Consider the following 12932-nt stretch of genomic DNA (forward strand, 5'->3'; position numbering starts at 1 on the left):
AGGTGGTATCTCCTAAGCATCAGATGCGAGTGGTCTGGGTGGGTTCTTACAGTGATGTGCCGTACTCTGGAACTGATGTCATTTAATGTGCCGGATAACTGTACCCGCAGGGAGGTGGCATCTCCTTAGCCTCAGATATGGATGGTCTGGGTGGGTTCTTTTCAGTGATGTGCCGTACTCTGGAACTGAAGTCATTTAATGTGCCGGATAACTGTACCCGCAGGGAGGTGGTATCTCCTTAGCATCAGATGCGGGTGGTCTGGGTAGGTTCTTACAGTGATGTGCCATACTCTGGAACTGAAGTCGTTTAATGTGCCGGATAACTGTACCCGCAGGGAGGTGGCATCTCCTTAGCATCAGATGTGGGTGGTCTGGGTGGGTTCTTACAGTGATGTGCCGTACTCTGGAACTGAAGTCATTTAATGTGTTGGATAACTGTACCCGCAGGGAGGTGGCATCTCCTTAGCATCAGATGCGGGGTGGTCTGGGTAGGTTCTTACAGTGATGTGCCATACTCTGGAACTGAAGTCGTTTAATGTGCCGGATAACTGTACCCGCAGGGAGGTGGCATCTCCTTAGCATCAGATGTGGGTGGTCTGGGTGGGTTCTTACAGTGATGTGCCGTACTCTGGAACTGAAGTCATTTAATGTGCCGGATAACTGTACCCGCAGGGAGGTGGCATCTCCTTAGCATCAGATGTGGGTGGTCTGGGTGGGTTCTTACAGTGATGTGCCGTACTCTGGAACTGAAGTCATTTAATGTGTCGGATAACTGTACCCGCAGGGAGGTGGCATCTCCTTAGCATCAGATGCGGGGTGGTCTGGGTAGGTTCTTACAGTGATGTGCCATACTCTGGAACTGAAGTCGTTTAATGTGCCGGATAACTGTACCCGCAGGGAGGTGGCATCTCCTTAGCATCAGATGTGGGTGGTCTGGGTGGGTTCTTACAGTGATGTGCCGTACTCTGGAACTGAAGTCATTTAATGTGTCGGATAACTGTACCCGCAGGGAGGTGGCATCTCCTTAGCATCAGATGCGGGTGGTCTGGGTGGGTTCTTACAGTGATGTGCCGTACTCTGGAACTGAAGTCATTTAATGTGTCGGATAACTGTACCCGCAGGGAGGTGGCATCTCCTTAGCATCAGATGCGGGTGGTCTGGGTGGGTTCTTACAGTGATGTGCCGTACTCTGGAACTGAAGTCATTTAATGTGCCGGATAACTGTGCCCGCAGGGAGGTGGCATCTCCATAGCATCAGATGCGGGGTGGACTGGGTGGGTTCTTACACTGCTGGACAAGCACTGGAGGTTATGTTAAATTTTTATTTGTACAGTGCACGTACGCCCGTAGGCTTCATGGCGCTACTGAATTTTTTGAGAACACAGCATAACACTTAAGTATATTGAACAAAGGTAAGTTTCACATCAATTTATATTAAAAATAAGCTTGTCTGAAAAGCAAGGTTTTAAAGGCCTGTCTGAAAAAAAGAAGTTTGTTGCTCTGTCTGAGCAATAATGTTAAGGAGTTCCATAAAGAGGGGGCAAGAAAATGGAAACTACTGCCACCCTGATGTTTTTTCTTGTCTGGGGGAATCATTAGCAATTCTTGATGGGCCGAGCAAAGATTCTGTGAAGGGATGTATTTACCAACCATATTCCTTATGAATTTGGGACCCTTACCCTGCAAAGCTTTAAAAATGATACAGCCAGCCTTGAATGTAGCTCTCTGAGCCACTGGCAGCCAGTGAAGTTTTTCTAGTCCTGGTCTGATGGATTGCCATTTAGGTTGCTTACAGATAAGCCTGGCTGCCTGGTTCTGGACATATTGTAGTCTCTTCAGCTGACCTACTGGAAGACCAAGATAGAGGCTGTTTGAGAAATCAAGCCGAGACAGTATTAACGCAGTAATTGCCTGAATCAGAGCAGAATAAGTTAGGAGATGGGAAATTTTCTTTATCTTTCTCAATTGAAAGAAGCTGGATGAAACTACCATCCCTATATGACTTTTTAGCGAAAGATCTTCACTGAGAGTCACCCCTAAGCTCTTAACTGTGTGGGATTTAATGGGTGGAGTTCCCATGTCCGACGGCCAGAAGTGGGGACCCCAGCTGATTTCACAGGATAAGTTCTGTCTTGCCCGGGTTAAGTTTGAGGTGATTCAGATTCATCCATCTCTGGATATGGGACATGGTTTCCTGAAATTCCACCACAGCATCAGGGGAGTCCAGTGTGAAAACAAGTTGCAGGTCGTCTGCGTATTAAAAATTGTAACTCTGTGATTTTTCAAAGAGTACAATAAAGGACGTAAATATAAATTGAAAAGCAATGGAGACAGGGAGGATCCCTGAGGGACACCACAGGTAGAGACAGTTTTTGGGGCTGTAAATGACCCCAATCTAACAGACTGAGTGCATTCACAGATGAAAGACTCCAGCCAACTCAAGGCAGGGCCCCTGAGGCCGGCCTGCTCGACACGGTTGACAAGAATGGAATAGTAAACCGTATCGAACGCAGCCGACAAATCAAGGAGCACCAATGCCTGGTGAAGTCACAAGTGCTGGATAGGTCTACCCAAAGGGAGGTGGCATCTCCTTAGCATCAGATGCGGGTGGTCTGGGTGGGTTCTTACAGTGATGTGCCGTACTCTCGAACTGAAGTCATTTACTGTGCCGGATAACTGTACCCGCAGGGAGGTGGCATCTCCTTAGCATCAGATGCGGGTGGTCTGGGTAGGTTCTTACAGTGATGTGCCGTACTCTGGAACTGAAGTCATTTAATGTGTCGGATAACTGTACCCGCAGGGAGGTGGCATCTCCTTAGCATCAGATGCGGGGTGGTCTGGGTAGGTTCTTACAGTGATGTGCCATACTCTGGAACTGAAGTCGTTTAATGTGCCGGATAACTGTACCCGCAGGGAGGTGGCATCTCCTTAGCATCAGATGTGGGTGGTCTGGGTGGGTTCTTACAGTGATGTGCCGTACTCTGGAACTGAAGTCATTTAATGTGTCGGATAACTGTACCCGCAGGGAGGTGGCATCTCCTTAGCATCAGATGCGGGTGGTCTGGGTGGGTTCTTACAGTGATGTGCCGTACTCTGGAACTGAAGTCATTTAATGTGTCGGATAACTGTACCCGCAGGGAGGTGGCATCTCCTTAGCATCAGATGCGGGTGGTCTGGGTGGGTTCTTACAGTGATGTGCCGTACTCTGGAACTGAAGTCATTTAATGTGTCGGATAACTGTACCCGCAGGGAGGTGGCATCTCCTTAGCATCAGATGCGGGGTGGTCTGGGTAGGTTCTTACAGTGATGTGCCGTACTCTGGAACTGAAGTCGTTTAATGTGCCGGATAACTGTACCCGCAGGGAGGTGGCATCTCCATAGCATCAGATGCGGGGTGGACTGGGTAGGTTCTTACAGTGTTGTGCCATACTCTGGAACTGAAGTCATTTAATGTGCCGGATAACTGTACCCGCAGGGAGGTGGCATCTCCTTAGCATCAGATGCGGGGTGGTCTGGGTAGGTTCTTACAGTGATGTGCCGTACTCTGAAACTGAAGACATTTAATGTGTTGGATAACCTTACCCGCAGGGAGGTGGCATCTCCTTAGCATCAGAGGCGGGTGGTCTGGGTGGGTTCTTACAGTGATGTGCCGTACTCTGGAACTGAAGTCATTTAATATGTCGGATAACTGTACCCGCAGGGAGGTGGCATCTCCATAGCATCAGATGCGGGGTGGTCTGGGTAGGTTCTTACAGTGATGTGCCATACTCTGGAACTGAAGTCGTTTAATGTGCCGGATAACTGTACCCGCAGGGAGGTGGCATCTCCTTAGCATCAGATGTGGGTGGTCTGGGTGGGTTCTTACAGTGATGTGCCGTACTCTGGAACTGAAGTCATTTAATGTGTCGGATAACTGTACCCGCAGGGAGGTGGCATCTCCTTAGCATCAGATGCGGGTGGTCTGGGTGGGTTCTTACAGTGATGTGCCGTACTCTGGAACTGAAGTCATTTAATGTGTCGGATAACTGTACCCGCAGGGAGGTGGCATCTCCTTAGCATCAGATGCGGGTGGTCTGGGTGGGTTCTTACAGTGATGTGCCGTACTCTGGAACTGAAGTCATTTAATGTGCCGGATAACTGTGCCCGCAGGGAGGTGGCATCTCCATAGCATCAGATGCGGGGTGGACTGGGTGGGTTCTTACACTGCTGGACAAGCACTGGAGGTTATGTTAAATTTTTATTTGTACAGCGCACGTACGCCCGTAGGCTTCATGGCGCTACTGAATTTTTTGAGAACACAGCATAACACTTAAGTATATTGAACAAAGGTAAGTTTCACATCAATTTATATTAAAAATAAGCTTGTCTGAAAAGCAAGGTTTTAAAGGCCTGTCTGAAAAAAAGAAGTTTGTTGCTCTGTCTGAGCAATAATGTTAAGGAGTTCCATAAAGAGGGGGCAAGAAAATGGAAACTACTGCCACCCTGATGTTTTTTCTTGTCTGGGGGAATCATTAGCAATTCTTGATGGGCCGAGCAAAGATTCCGTGAAGGGATGTATTTACCAACCATATTCCTTATGAATTTGGGACCCTTACCCTGCAAAGCTTTAAAATGATACAGCCAGCCTTGAATGTAGCTCTCTGAGCCACTGGCAGCCAGTGAAGTTTTTCTAGTCCTGGTCTGATGGATTGCCATTTAGGTTGCTTACAGATAAGCCTGGCTGCCTGGTTCTGGACATATTGTAGTCTCTTCAGCTGACCTACTGGAAGACCAAGATAGAGGCTGTTTGAGAAATCAAGCCGAGACAGTATTAACGCAGTAATTGCCTGAATCAGAGCAGAATAAGTTAGGAGATGGGAAATTTTCTTTATCTTTCTCAATTGAAAGAAGCTGGATGAAACTACCATCCCTATATGACTTTTTAGCGAAAGATCTTCACTGAGAGTCACCCCTAAGCTCTTAACTGTGTGGGATTTAATGGGTGGAGTTCCCATGTCCGACGGCCAGAAGTGGGGACCCCAGCTGATTTCACAGGATAAGTTCTGTCTTGCCCGGGTTAAGTTTGAGGTGATTCAGATTCATCCATCTCTGGATATGGGACATGGTTTCCTGAAATTCCACCACAGCATCAGGGGAGTCCAGTGTGAAAACAAGTTGCAGGTCGTCTGCGTATTAAAAATTGTAACTCTGTGATTTTTCAAAGAGTACAATAAAGGACGTAAATATAAATTGAAAAGCAATGGAGACAGGGAGGATCCCTGAGGGACACCACAGGTAGAGACAGTTTTTGGGGCTGTAAATGACCCCAATCTAACAGACTGAGTGCATTCACAGATGAAAGACTCCAGCCAACTCAAGGCAGGGCCCCTGAGGCCGGCCTGCTCGACACGGTTGACAAGAATGGAATAGTAAACCGTATCGAACGCAGCCGACAAATCAAGGAGCACCAATGCCTGGTGAAGTCACAAGTGCTGGATAGGTCTACCCAAAGGGAGGTGGCATCTCCTTAGCATCAGATGCGGGTGGTCTGGGTGGGTTCTTACAGTGATGTGCCGTACTCTGGAACTGAAGTCATTTACTGTGCCGGATAACTGTACCCAGTGGGTGGTAGCATCTTCTGGGCATGAGATACAGGGTGGTCTGGGTGGCTCCCACTCCTCTGTGCAAGCACTCGAGATGAAGCACGTGACCTGCTGAATGAAACTGCAGAGCAGCAGAGCGGTGTTTAGGCCTCCGGGAACCTGAGCTGAGGTTTACTTAAACAATTACAAGGGGCTCATAAAAGCTGCTCGCTGCCGGTCCCTAATTGCTGCTGTGAAGTCTCAATAAAATGCCGAATTTACAGCCTGTGCGTCATAAAGACCAGATTTCGCTTTCAAAGAACCCAGCTAATGCCTTTAGGAAAACACTCAGGCCTTGCCCTTGAAGTGAGAGCTGGTGGCGCCTTTGTCCATTGTTCTCTGGGGCAACAGAGGGGGCTGAAGCCGGCAGTGTCCAAGCCAGAGGCAATGTCTTTACTGAAAAGCCCCTCCCTGTACCTCCCCCTGTCTCCTGACCCTGGCATATGGGCCGTTCCTGATAACTTTATTCCCCGTTTCCATGCTTGCTGAATCCTAGGCTGATCTAGGGCCATATGTATCATGCAAATTCGCAATCGCAAAGGCCGAAATTCGCAGAATTGACACACATAGATGCCCTTAGGGCATGTATGTGCGCCACAGGTGCACCCATGCATATTTCAGGGGTGCAACAGGGTGTCCTTTGGACACCCCTGCATCCTTTAAATTATTCTCAATTTGCGATTAGCAAATTGCGAATCGCAAATTGAGAATAACTTCCCATTCATTCCTATGGGCCTCCTGGCCCATAGAAATGATTCGGAAAGTATTCCTTAATTGCGATTCGCAATTTGCTAATCGCAATTAAGGAATTCTAGGAAATCGCAAAAAAAAATGCGATTTTGTACATACATACCCATTTGCGATTCTCAAATAGCGATTTCCTAAAAATCGCTATTTGACAATCGCAAATGGGTATCTTGATACATATAGCCCCCTAGCGCCTAGTGTAGCGGTTCTTAACCTGTGCTGCGGGGACCGCGAAGACTAAACAGGGGCTCCGCGACTGCTTAGAAAATGAAATAATATTAACAGATATTTAAATAAAGAGGCAAGATGTAACATTTAACATTTTTAAAGCTTTCTGTAAATTTAAATTAATTTGAAATTGGAGGCTAACACTTGCGTTAGTATCCTCAGATTGATTCGTAGGCGCCGCGCACAGATTATAATATGGACAAAGAGCGGCCTTAACTGAACTTAGAAAAGCTCCAACCTTCCCATTTAAATCAACATTTTTTTGGTGATATTTCTTTGTGAAATAAATACTATTTTTCATCATCTGTATATTTGATTGATAAATGGTTGTTTCCATATTTTCTGTGTATTGTTTTGTGGTTCAAATCATCGACAATGCTTTGGTCAGGGTCCCTGGCTTCCAGTAATGATTAAGTGGGCGTCCACAGGGTGAGCAGCCTTTACAATGCGGGCATTACCACGCGCTGCCATTACTATGCTGCTTTTTCAACGCAAGTCGTTACGCAAGTCGTTACGACGACTTGCGCTGGAGGGCGCTGTTGGATAGGGAATAGTTTAATTTTCTATCCAACACCTTCCCTACTGTAACCTGGGCTGGAGTTGGAATAGAAAATTAAACTATTCCACTATCCAGCGCTTACAGCGCATGTCGTTGTAATGACTTGCGTTGTAAAAACAGCGTTGTAATGGCACGCGTGGTAATAGCCCGCGTTGTAGTGTCATACAACCGTCCACAGAAGTCAAAAGGTTAAATACCCCTGGTCTAGTGGGTTCAGCCATCATCAACCATCTACCATAGAGTCTTCCCTGAGGATGCAACTAGGGTGGTTTCAGTAGGATGTTTGTTCACTGCGGCGAAGATGGAGGCGTAGTCTGTGGAGGGGAAATCCACCCATTCATAGACCGCTCTCTTCATTTTCTAACTTAATCACCCCTCATACCTACTTTCACATGTTTGAAAAGAATTGTCCTCTTCGCTTTTAAGTTTTTTAGTTTCTGGTCAACCCGTGCCTAATTTTGGAAATGTTATAATTCTATTATTAATTTTGTTGTGTTAGCGTGCTCTGATGATTCGTTGGAAAACAACGATCATCTCCTACTGGCCCCATCCAACCTTCTAAACCCCAATACCACTCCCTTTTTCCTATCGCACCCTATCCCCTCCCCATCCCCATCACGACCCTAGGAACCTCAGTATTACCCTTGTCCTTGTCATCCCTGCCGGGATTTGTTTTACTATGATTCTTCGTACCCTCCAGAAGGTACAAAGGGGCATATTACCAAGCGGGCGATAGGCAATTATCGCCGCTTTAGCGGCCGTTTTCGGCCGCTAAGCGGAGATAATTCTATCGCTCTATTAGCAAGCTGTCGCTAACAGCAGTTAGCGACAGCTTTAGGCGATAGCGAGCGGTTTGGGTCCGGCTTTGCATGTCAGCGATATTTATCACTAATGACATGCAAAGTGGGCGTACCCAACTGTGATGGGACCGCGATCCCTACCTCGCCGATGCCACACCTCCCCTCCCGGTCCTGGCGGCAGTCCTCCGGTACACGGGCGTCCATAACAACCAGGACTCCACCCCTTTCTTCTTCCTTACAGGAACCAGCCCCGACGAGGGGGAAACCGGAAGTGCTTCCCCGTAACCCCGGAAGTCCCTCCCCCTGTCCGGAGGCGGACCACAGAAAAGCCGGAACAGCGGACATCCGGGCGTTCAAGCAGGAAGACTCGTGGCAGGAGACGGCGTGCAACGAACCCTGGGAGCAGAGCGAGGAACCAGAAGCAGGAGAAGACGTCTGGACGGAGGACTGGTGGAGGCCAGAGGAGGAAGCTGGAGAGCGGCCGCAACTCGAGGACAGAGTTGCGGCGGGCCAAGTGAGTACCTGTTCCCCCTTTGTGTAAATATCACCGCCTGTAAATATAGTATCTGTATAGTAGCTCCTCCCTCACCATACACCTCGCACTGTGTAATAGTGTATATATCCGTGTGTGTCACTGTCACGATTGTTAATATTACCCCTCCCCTACCGGCACAGAGTCACCCTCCTCCTTACCCGTGCTGCCTCTTCCCCTCTCGTTCCTCTCCCCACCCTGCCTCACATTCGCTTTCTTCCCCCACACACCCGGTGAAGGTAAAAGGCACAACAGTAGTTCTGACCAGAAGAACTAACGGCCACTTTTTCTCTCTCCTTCCACATACCTCCGAGGAGCCACCGTCCCGCGACTGAACCGAACATTGCCTCAGCAGACCGGCCAACCCAGCGTACGACCAGCGACCATCCCCAATCGAGGAATCATCACCACAGACCCGGAACAGCCGCATTCCAGAACCCTCTTCTCTCTTGTACCTCATCCCTTGAACCCTGTACTTTAATAAAACCGGCTACGAGATAGCCCACTACATACGGTCTCCACGCCTGTTATTCCGGTCCGCTCCCACTCCACGCTTACAGGTGGTGTCAGAAGTGGGATCCCCCGGAAGCATGGAGGCCGCGGTGAAGAAATTAGCGTACTCCCAGGAACAACTGGGTAAGCTGATGGAGCAGTTTCTACAAACGGCCGAAGCAGACAGAGGACAGTTACACGACGTCCTGAAGGGCCAGGGCACGGCCCAAGACCAAGCATTGGGCAGACTCACCGATGTCCTAGGTCAGCAAAGACCCACCACCTCTCTTCCCTCGGTGGTTCTTCAAAAGTACGTACCGGGAGAAGACCCGGACTATTTTTTCACTAATTTTGAAAGGCTGGCCCAAGCCGCTGCCTGGCCCCCTGACCGTTGGGGTCATTATCTTGGTCCCCTACTGACTGGCGAGTTGCAAGCAGCATACCAACAGGCCAATCTACAGGGTCAGACCCCATATGAGGACATCAAGACCTGTATCCTTGAAAGACTTGGTATCGACGATGAGACATATCGGGTACGTCTACGGCAAGCAAAAGAGGGACCGCAAGAGACTCCACGGGCTCTCTCTTTCAGGATCAAAGACCTGGCTGACCGTTGGCTGAAATCCTCTACGGCCACCAAAGAAGAAATCCTCTCCAAAATATATCTGGAGCAGTTCCTAGCCTCTCTCCATCCTGCCACTCACAAATGGGTTCGTCAGCATGCCCGTCTGACCCTGGACAATGCGATAGAGATCGCCAGCGCTTACAGTCGGGCCCAGGACCATCAGAAACCCAAAGAAGAACAGAGCCATAGACCCCAAGCGCATGGACACAGCCGAGCCCCGAGACCTTTCTTGGCCAGGAAGCCCGATCCTCCCCCTCTTTTTCCTTACCTGGTGATGCCCCGACCACCTCCACCCGGTCCCCAATGCTACCATTGTGGGGGTTATGGACACATCGCCCGGGTATGTCCCCAGAAAGAAGAACCGATGGAGGTAGGACTCGCCCGGAACTATGTGTGCCTCTCTGCGGATACCAACCCTCCTGTTTTCCACCGCCCAGTGCGGATAGATGGACACCCGGTATTGGCCCTGGCCGACACAGGTTGTAGACAGAGCGTGCTCCAGCCTCAGGAGCTACCTCACCCTGTGGGACCTGTGACCGGTACCGTAGCCATCCAGTGTGTGCACGGGGATACGAAGGTGTATCCAACCGCCAGGATCAGAGTTCAACACCCCCTGGACCACGGAAGCATGCTAACTGTGGGTCTGGTACCATCCCTGCCAGAGCAAGTAATATTGGGCAGTGATTATCCTGGACTTCCCCGTCTCCTACCCGACACCACCGCCAGCTTAGAAACATGGTGGTCAGAAGCCCCTTTTTCCAACGGCCTTCCTCCCTCAGATCCCACAACCGCCAGGCTGCCGAAAACCAAAACACAAAAGAAAAAGGAGAAAAGGAACTTTTCTATGGCCTTGCCGGTGAGGGTGGAGGACCATCCCTGGGAAACCGACAGGGAATTTCGCGCTGCACAACAGGAGGATCCCATCTTACAGGAAGCATGGGGACGGGCCCTGGACAATGAAGACCCGTTGCACGTAGGTCCATACTTCTATAAGAAGAACGGCCTTTTATATAGAAAAGGGGGACCCCAACAAACCCCTCAGTTAATAGTGCCAGGACCCTTCCGCGATAAGGTATTGTTTCTCGCCCACAGTCACCTTCTCGGGGGCCACTTCAGCGATGAGAAGACCGGGCAGGCGATTCTTGACAAATTCTATTGGCCCGGCATCCACCAACAAGTAAAACAGTACTGCCGCGCCTGCCCCGTTTGCCAGAAAAATAGCAGATATCGGCCCCCCCGAGTTCCCCTTCAGCCCTTACCTCTGATAGACGTTCCCTTCAGTAGGGTAGGGATGGATATCATTGGTCCCATGCTCCCATCCAGAAGTGGGTGCGGTATGCTTTAGTCCTGGCAACCTGATTCCCGGAAGCCGTACCCCTCAGACAACCCACTAGCCAGAACATAGCTAAGGCATTGATCTCCATCTTTTCCAGGGTAGGCTTCCCAAGGGAAATACTCACGGATCAAGGGACACCCTTTGTATCAGCACTCATGAAGCAGGTATGCTCCCAATTAGGTGTTAAACAAATAAGAACTTCCGCATATCATCCCAAACCGACGGGCTGGTTGAGCGTTATAACGCCACTCTGAAAACCACCCTAAAGAAGCTCTTAGCCCTGGAGAGCAAGAGGTGGGAGGAGATGCTACCCTTAGCTCTCTTTGCCATCCGCTGCAAGGTCCAGAGTAGCACAGGTTTTTCACCCTACGAGCTTCTATATGGCAGACCCCCTCGGACCCTGCTGGACATGGCCAAAGAGGCCTGGGAGGCCGAACCCGACCGCACCAGACCCCTCCCCGAGTATGTAGAAAACCTTAGAACCCATCTAGGACAGATAAGAGACATTGTGCGATAGAACCTGGTGACAGCCCAAGCCAAGCAAAAACAGCAATATGATAAAGGAACGAAACCCCGGTCCTTTTCACCCGGCGATCTTGTACTCCTCCTAATGCCCTCCTCAGACCACAAGCTGCTGGGTCAATGGCAAGGCCCCTTCCCAGTCACGAGACAGGTGACACCAGTGACCTATGAAATAGAACTTGACCCTATCCGACGTGTTACTCAGATATTCCACGTGAACCTTCTGAAGGAATGGGTGGGACCCCGTCCTGTTCTCATGAACAGAACCCCAGAAAAGGAGCTCCCCTATGAGGCCTGTATGGACGCAGACCTAAGAGAAGGACAGAAACAGGAACTCCGCACCACCTTGCTGCCATTGCAGCAGGTGTTCTCTTCCTATCCTGGCCTCACGTCGGTTATCGAGCATGTCATTCTCACCGACCCGGGAAAAACAGTACGCCAGCGACCCTATCGACTCCCTGAGGCCCGAAGACCCATTGTAAAGGAGGAGATTGCGCAGATGCTCCATATGGGGATCATAGAACCCTCCGTTAGCAACTGGAATTCGCCAATTGTATTGGTACCAAAGCCCGACGGATCGGTCAGATTTTGCATCGATTTCCGGGAAATCAATAAAATCTTGTCCTTTGATACTTACCCTTTACCGCGTGTTGATGAGATGATTGAACGCATAGGAAAGGCTAAATACATCAGCACGCTCGACCTTTGTAAAGGCTATTGGCAGATCCCCTTAAGACCAGAAGACAAAAAGAAGACGGCCTTCTCCACCCCCGAAGGTCTGTACCAGTTCACTGTGATGCCCTTTGGACTTCATGGGGCCCCTGCCACTTTCCAGAGAGCCATGAACCAGGTGCTACGCCCTCATTCCCTATATGCAGGGGCTTATTTGGATGACATAATCATCTACAGTGATGATTGGGAGCAACACTTATGCCACTTGAACAACGTCATTTCCTCCCTGGGTTCCTATGGGTTCACCATCAACCCCTCAAAAACCACCTTGGCCGCTCAGACCGTGAAATACTTGGGATATCTGCTGGGGGAGGGCCTGATCCGCCCTCAAAACAATAAGATCACCGCCATCCACTCCATTCCCTTTCCCCAAACCCGGAAAGAACTGCGCGCATTCTTGGGCCTTTTAGGGTATTACAGAAGGTTCATTCCCAACTTTTCACAGGTCGCAGCCCCCCTCACCGATCTCCTAAAGAAGTCCACAAAGACAGAAGAGGCTCTAAGGCAGCCTCATCCCTCCTTGCTACAGGCCTTCCAGAACCTGAAACACACCTTGATGTCTAGTCCCGTACTCATCAGCCCCGACTATTCCCAACCCTTTATACTCCAGACCGACGCCTCAGAACAGGGTCTAGGGGCTGTCCTATCGCAGATGGACCACAACGGAGACGAGAGGCCCAATCTCTTTCTTAGCAGAAAACTGTTTCCCCGGGAGAGACACTACGCCGTAGTAGAAAA

The 12932-nt window shown here is 49.8% G+C and overlaps 1 protein-coding gene across 1 annotated transcript in view; it reads left to right on the forward strand.

Moving 5' to 3' along the window:
• Positions 1-12932, forward strand: part of KCNK17 (potassium two pore domain channel subfamily K member 17) — a 261871-nt gene that overhangs the window by 212234 nt on the left and 36705 nt on the right. The gene's annotated exons all lie outside the window — the stretch shown is intronic.

This window comes from Lissotriton helveticus, chromosome 6, assembly GCF_964261635.1.
Source record: "Lissotriton helveticus chromosome 6, aLisHel1.1, whole genome shotgun sequence".
Taxonomy (NCBI): Eukaryota; Metazoa; Chordata; class Amphibia; order Caudata; family Salamandridae; genus Lissotriton; species Lissotriton helveticus.